Source organism: Trichechus manatus, unplaced genomic scaffold (genome assembly GCF_000243295.1).
Source record: "Trichechus manatus latirostris isolate Lorelei unplaced genomic scaffold, TriManLat1.0 scaffold00180, whole genome shotgun sequence".
Lineage (NCBI taxonomy): Eukaryota > Metazoa > Chordata > Mammalia > Sirenia > Trichechidae > Trichechus > Trichechus manatus.
Genome location: NW_004444116.1, coordinates 2,791,941 through 2,799,505, shown reverse-complemented (window position 1 = coordinate 2,799,505; position 7,565 = coordinate 2,791,941). Strand labels below are relative to the sequence as shown.

The window sequence follows — 7,565 nt, the reverse complement described above, 5'->3', positions numbered from 1 at the left end:
CTGTTACTCTCCTGTGCTGAATTCCTTTTGTTTGGAAATTTTTTTCATTTCTTTTGTTTTTGTAGGTTTTGTTTTTACTGAGACTTTAGGTTTTTCTTCTGTATTTTGATGAGTAGGTTTGTTTAACTTTCTTTGTGGTTACCTTGAAATTCAACCTTATCTTCCTAGGTTTGAACCAGTCTATTGTTACTTGTTGTAGCCTTGCCTTCCTCTCCATTAGAAGGTTGTATACGTACACCATTTATTCCCTCTTTTATTGTTCTGATGTTGTTGTCATTCACAGATTAACCTTTCTGGTTCCCTGTTGTAATTCTTTTGGTTTGGATAGTCCTTTAGAGTTCATTTCATAGGTTGGTATCTGGCTGGTATGATCCTGCATCCTAGCTTCAGCCTGTGGTCTGATGTTGTTTGTTCTCAGATCAAAGAACTAACTTTAATAATTCTTGTAAGTTTGGTTTGGTTTTTATATAGTCTCTTAATTTCTGTTTATTTTGAAATGTCTTAATTTCACCATCATATTTTAAGAAGAGTTTTGGAGGATTCATTGCTCTTGGCTGGCAATTTTTTTGGTTCAAGGTTTTATACATGTCATCCCATTGCCTTCTTGCCTGCATGGTTTCTGCCAAATAATCCAAACTTATTCTTATTGTTTCTCCTCTGTATGTGACTTTTTGTTTTTCTCAAGCTGCTCTCAGGATTCTTTCTTTGTCTTTGGTTTTAGTGAGTGTGATTATGATATGCCTTGGTGATTTTCTTTTGGGGGTCTATCCTGTATGGGGTTCGTTGAGCTTCTTGGATGGTCAGCTTTTCATCTTTCCTGATATTAAGGCAGTTTTCTGTCAACAGTTCTTCAGTGATCCTCTCTGTTTTCTGTTTTTTTCCCTTGTTCTGGAACTCTGATCACTTGCAAATTTTTACTTTTGATTGTATCCCACGTATTTCTCAGGGTTTCTTCAGTTTTCTTTGTTTTTTTTTCTGATTTTTTCTCAGAGTTGTATTCAAGTGTTTGTCTTCAATTTCACTGATCCTGTCTTCCATCATTTCAAATCTGTTCCTCAGCCCTTCTATGACACTGTCCGTTTCTGAAATCTTGTTGTTTATCTTTTGGATTTCTAATTGTTGCTTTTCTATGATTTCTAGTTTTGAATTTAGTTTAGTGTTTTATTCCTGTGTCATTTTCTTGAATTCTTCCATTTTTTGTCTGTATTTTCCATGAATTTGTCTGCCTTTTCCATGAATTTGTCATTTTTTCCTCATTTTTGTCTGCCTTTTGTTTCAAATCTTGGTTAGCTCTGAATATTAGAGGTTTGAATTCCCTATCAGGTAGTTCTAGTGCCTTTTCTATTACTGGAAAGTCATCTGGTGTTTTATTTTGGATGCCTACTGAAATCATTCTGTCCTTTTTTAAAAAAATGTTTTGATATTGTCTGCTGTCTTCGGGACATTCAGTAGTTACTTTCCTCATTATTGATTGTAGATTTGTTTGGTTTTTCCCGCTTTTTTAAATTTGGTTATTATCTGAGCAGGCAGGCTGTGAATTCTTTGTTGTTTGCTCATCTGTAGGCAAGATACTTTTCACCTCATTCTCCAATGGGCAGGGTCAGTTGCTCATGTGTGGTACAGCAAGGAAGGTCCAGCTGAAGGGGAGTTGCTGAGATGGGTTGTTTGTGGCACGTACTAGGGCCAACAGGGTGTGTTGGGAATCAGTGCAGGGCAGGTTCCTGTGCTGCTTGAGGGTATGATGTTCAGCGCACAATGCAGGTAGGCAGGAAGGAGGGGGGAGATTATGATGTGTGGAAGTAAGGTGGGTATGGGAAAGAGGAGAGAGAGGAGAGAGGAACAGGAACCAAAAACATTCAAACAAATAAACAAAAAAAGAGTGCTAAGGGAGCTTTTCATTGGAGTGGAGAGATGAGAGACTGAGAAATGGAGAAAAACAAAAAGAAAAAGGGAAAAGAAAGAAATGAATAAATAAAAATTAGAAAAAGAAAAGGAAAAACAAAGCCTCCAGGGATCCCACCAGTGCAGCTGCAAGGACTGGGGAAGTTGTTCCCAGACCATGAAGTACAGCCTGGCTAGAAGGGGTAGAGGTGTCACACAGTGCCAGGTATTCAGGAGACAGGAAGAGAAAGTAAGTATAAAGAGACTAGAAACTGAGAAATGAAGAAAGATAAAAAGGGAAAAAGAGAGAAAACAAGAAGAAGAAATTTTAAAAAAAGAGAAGAAAAAAGAAATGTCGCCAGGGATCCTGCTGTGCATCTTCACAGAGTAAGGGAGTAGCTTCCATGCCATGCACTACAGCTCAGCTAGAAGGAGGTCCCAAGCTGAGAAAAGAAAAACAAACAAACAAAAAAGCCCCGGAGATCCCACCAGCATGGTGGCACAGGCTGGGAAGTAGTTTCACAGTTGAGCGGTGTTTTGCAGCCTTTCAGGAACAAGCAAAGATAGCACACAGAGCCAGGTATTTGAGAGAAAGTAGGGGAAGGTGGTGAGAGGTATGGAAGAAATCAAGAGAAGAGAAAAAAGCAACACCAGCAGCCAATGAATGGAACTCATGAAGCCGACCAGTGTGGGCGGGTGGAATCCAAGCAGCACTGGGGTGAAGTTAGTGCTTACCTGCCAAGAGACTGTGGCTGCAGGAAGCAGAGGAGGTCGAGTGGGGGTGAAGAAGGGTGCAGGATGGGAAAGCATATATTGCTGGTTACCGGTTGTTCTGTCTCCTGCTGGGAGCTCTGTGAAGCTGCTTTCTCGTACCCCCTGTTCGCTGATCTCCAATAGGAGTCCAAGATTTTGGATCTGTGCTGTGTTAGCTGATAGGAGACCTCTGCATGTATCTCTCCTTGCTCTCTGTTTTCTCTAAGTTTCTTATTCCATTTGGCGTTGACTGAGTTCTTTATCTCTTCATTTGATGGTTAGGGTTTCAGGATTGACGCACAACTCTGTTCGACTTAGTTTTTCTGATGTTTGCTGTGGAGGGATGGCGTGCTGCTTCTGTCTATAGCACCATGTTGCCTGGAAGTCTCTCTAGCCTTCTTAACCTTGTTCCCCACATGTAAATTAGAGACAAATAAATAATATTAATTTTACCCCCTTGTTTAGCTAATGGAGTCCCTTAGTGGTGAAATGGTTAACACTTTGGTCTGATAACCAAAGAGTTTGGATGTTGCAATCTACCCAGAAGCCCTGGGAACAAAGGCTGGACTATCTACATCTGAAAAAAAATCAGTCATTCAAAACCCTACAGAGCACAATTGTACTCTGACACACATGTAGTCACCGTTCATCAGAATCAACTTGAAGGCAACTGCTTTGTTTGTTCTGTTATTTTTTGTTTGTTTGTTTGTTATATTTTAGCTAGCAACGGTAAATTATAAATATAGAAAACAGGCTTGACTAAGATTAATATCAATTTAAACTAACAAATTATAAAAGTAAATAATCATATTTCCTCAGATTTGTATATTCTCTTGGGTTCTTTCTAGATATCAACTCAATCTTATAGGAACGTAAGCAGCAACATAGTTCTAGTGCTTGAAGATTAAGTGGCCAGCACCACATTCCACTCACCCAATTCCTGAAATTGTTTCTACTTTATTTAATAGGAGGAGTCCGATATCCTAGCATAGTCAAATTGATACAAAAGTTTCTAATGACCACAGACAAGTAAAACACAGTTCTTAGAAGGCACAAATCTGCAGACCACAATTTGAGCATCACTAATGAAGAGACAGGATGTACTGGAGGTGAGAAGATATCAAAGGAAATTCTTCTTTGTCCTGGGGCTTAGTTCACAAAGAGTAAAATGCATGAAACTTAATTATTCAGCTTGATGAGTTATTACATATGTATATCTCGTATAACCAACATCCAGACTAAGATAAAGAATTTTTCAGCTCTCAGAAGCTCTCGTGTCTATCCCAATCAATTTCAGTCTTCTGACCTCTACCACTATTTTCCTGTATTTTGAAGTACTATAAAGGAAGTCATACAATACGTGTTCATTTGAGAATAGATTCTTTCACTTAATATGTTTTTTTTAATTAGATACATCCATATTGTTTCTACTAGCAGCAGTTCTTTTTTATTGTTGTCATATTCCATTGTATTGATAAAGTACAACACAATTTTTTTCATTCATTTTGCTATTGGTGTACATATAAAACAACTAATGCTGCTATGAACACTTTTGTATGTATCTTTTAAGAGCAATACTCACTCATTTTTCTTGGGTCTAAACGCAGCTGTGGAATTTCAGGAATATATAGTTTTAGGCCATATTTCTGAATAATGTACAAGTGTAGATGTGCCAGTTGACAGTGTCATCAGCAACGTATGAAAGTTTCAGTTGTTCCATATCATCAGCAACACTTGATATTTTCAGTTCTTTCATCTTAAGCCATTTTGGTGATGGCGAGTATTATTTCACTGTGTTTTTAATTTGCATTTTCCTTATAATTAATGACTTCCAGCTGTTTCACCCCACTAGACCAGCTGCAGGGATGGCTGCAAGGGGCACAGGTCAGATTCCGGGGGGGGGGGGGAAGGCTGTAAGTAAGTCAGCTGTAGTCAGCTGTAGTTGTCGCCAGTTGTTAAGGCTGTGGATGAGAAATCCATTGGGGTTTCCCAGTGCAGGTTCAAATCCTGTCAGCTATGGACTATTTGGAGCATTGGTTCTGCATTGGTTAGGAGTGGCTCCTTAGAAACTCCATGGGCAACTCTCCTGTGTCTTATACCGTCGCTGTGAGTCCGAGGCAGCTCCACCACAACCATTCTGGTTTTTTTGACCACAAAGGAGCCGAACCGGGCCCTTGACAGAGCTGCCTGGCCCTTCATGATGAGACATTTTGAGGCACTTTTCTCTCCCTGTGTAGTTGGTAGTGAAGGATGGTGAAGAGTTGGCTGACAGTGTCAAACTCCTTCTCCAGGCTGACAGTGTCAAAATCCTTCTCCAGGATCTTTCCAGGGGAATCAAAGACTCCATCTGGGGTACCTGTACCATCTCTAAGCAGGAGGCTCCAATACTGCCAAAGAGGGACGAACAGCGTCGAAGGGCAAGCAGTGTCCTGACACAGAAGAGAGCCCAGAGAATATAGCCTAAACGAAAGAGTGAGCCAGGTATTGTTGGTAGAATTTTCCAGTGCTGCACTTGAAATGGAGGAGTATTCTGCTTGAGTCTTCTCTTGTTTAGCAGCAGGTATTTTATTCCTGCGCTTCAGTCAGTAACAGCACAAAGTATTGGTGATCTGTCACTATGGAGATCTTTGGTCGTGGGTGGAATTTTGCCTCACATCAATTTTCAGTGCTCTTTGTCTGCTCCCCTGCTTAGCGAAGTTGTCGATGCCACTTGGTTCCAAGATACAGCTGATCTGGCATTCGAAGTATCAGGGAGGAAGCCTCACCCATTCCCTAGAGTCAGCAAAATAATTGCTGATATTCTGTTCCGCATTTAGCTGCAGGCTCTTTTCCCTCTCCAGAGGATGTTTGTGAATCTCTTCCCCATCCATCTTGTTTGCCAGCTGTTTAGTCTCCTGCATATGTCCCTTCTGTATTCACTATACTGCTTTGAATATCACTGGTTCAGTAAAGGAATGGGAATGCACTAGTGGTTGTCAAACATAAAAAGGAATTGTTCCTGCTACTTTGAACTTGGGTTGCCCTTGGCTTTTGTCACAGACCCTTCCACAAGACCATCTACCTGCAAGGGGCGTGGTCAGCATGGCAGACTATTTAAACGCTTCCTATATCCCTGGAAAAACAAGTGATTTGATTCTATGTGAACATCTGGCAGCCCTGAGCAAGGCAAGGATAAGAAATCCATCTGAGTCATACTGGAGAAGAAGACCATTTGGAAGAGGTGAGGAGCGCTAGAGCCGTGGCAGCGACACAGCAGAGACACAGCCACGCCCGGCCGCAGAGAAGCAGGCAAACAGCTGTGCTGTGTGCCTGCTCGAGAAGCAGTTTCCACATTGAGAGAGACCCGGTAGCAGAGATTCTGCCTGGACACTCCGAACCACTGAAGAGCAGCTCCCAAGAGGCTAGGATAAGTGCATGCACGCACCCTTTCACAGCGAGTTAAAAAAAAAAAAAAAAAAACCCATTTGGGAAAAACCTCTCTCCCTTTTACCTCCTACCTCCACGCTCTCCACCGGATTTGGGAAAAACCTGTCTTCCTTTTACCGCCTTCCTCCCCGCTCTACACCGGGAGTCCACTGGACCAGAAATAGATCCCAAAAGGCACCCTGACCCATTCTTGTGGCTTTGGAGAGGGAACAAATAAGCTGCTGGCTCCCCTAGGCCAGAAACACAGGGTCAGCACAACTCCTTTGCTGGCCATAGAAATCAGGGGTCCGCAGACTCTGAGGGCCATATACCCTTGTACAGACTTGTGGGGACCCATATCAACAGGGTTAGCCCTCACTACTGCAGTACAACAGATCAAATATCTGAAGTTTAACTTCAACTGCTTCAGCTGTTAACGGGCAGATCTGTGATCCTTGAAACAGCCCTGCCCCTCAAGTAGGCACTTTTATCGATCTGCAGCAGGGTCTTGAGGACTGGTGATAGTTCCTAAAGTGCCTAGTCACCTGCTTCAGGAGTTCAAGAAAAAGTGGTGTCCTTGAGTCTTTGCAGCCAACATAGTGGGGCGCTCTTAGCCTGGCTGCAAAACTCATCTACCTATTCACCCTAGAGAATAGGGACACATTTTTCTCTCAAACTCTCAGGGGCAGCCGTCAGCCTCCTGCCTGGCTCAGCACGTGACCCCCTAACACAGCCAGAGGCCAGTGCCTGCACCAATCACCCATGCCTCTCTAGGACTGGTGGTGAGAGCCTGTATCACACACTTGGTGATCGACTGCCTGCACACCCGAGCTGATCCCATATAGGAAATTTTAACGAACTTTGGCGTGCACATACTTAGTTACAGAACCAACTACCTGGTGACAGGACATTACAGATCAAAAGGTATAAAAAATTAAACTAGTGCACATGAGCAGCCTATTTGGGCATATCAAAACAAAACAAAATAAGAAGCTAGGTCTCACTAAGCAAACACAAAATAAAATTATAATAAATTATTGATGGCTCGGAGACAACAGTCAATATCAAGTCACATAAAGAGGCAGTCCATGATGGCTTCAGCAAGCTCCCAAAATAAAGAATGAATAAATTCTCTGGAGGAAAAGAACTTCTTGGAATTACCAGGGACAGAATACAAGAGATTAATATACAGAACGCTTCTAGAAATAAGAAAGGAAATTTGACAGAACGCAGAAACAGCCAGGCAACATACAGACATAGTAGTAGCAGAACTTAAAAAAAGTTATTCAAGAACATAATGCCAAATTTAATAGGCTGCAAGAATCCATAGAGAGACAGCAATCAAAAATCCAGAAGATTAACATGAAATTTCATAATTAGACAATTAAATAGAAAGTCATAGGAGCAGAATTAAGGCAATAGAAGTTAGAATTAGTGACATGGAAGGTAAAGCTCTTGACGCCAACTTATTTGCGGAAAAATCAGATGAAAGAATTAAAAAGAATGAAGAAACTCTAAGAGTCATG

The 7,565-nt window shown here is 41.5% G+C and overlaps 1 pseudogene; it reads left to right on the top strand.

Annotated features, from left to right (window-relative positions):
- The first annotated feature begins 2,541 nt into the window (after positions 1-2,541).
- On the top strand, positions 2,542-5,603 carry LOC101358266 (etoposide-induced protein 2.4 homolog pseudogene; annotated as a pseudogene).
- The last annotated feature ends 1,962 nt before the right edge of the window (positions 5,604-7,565 follow it).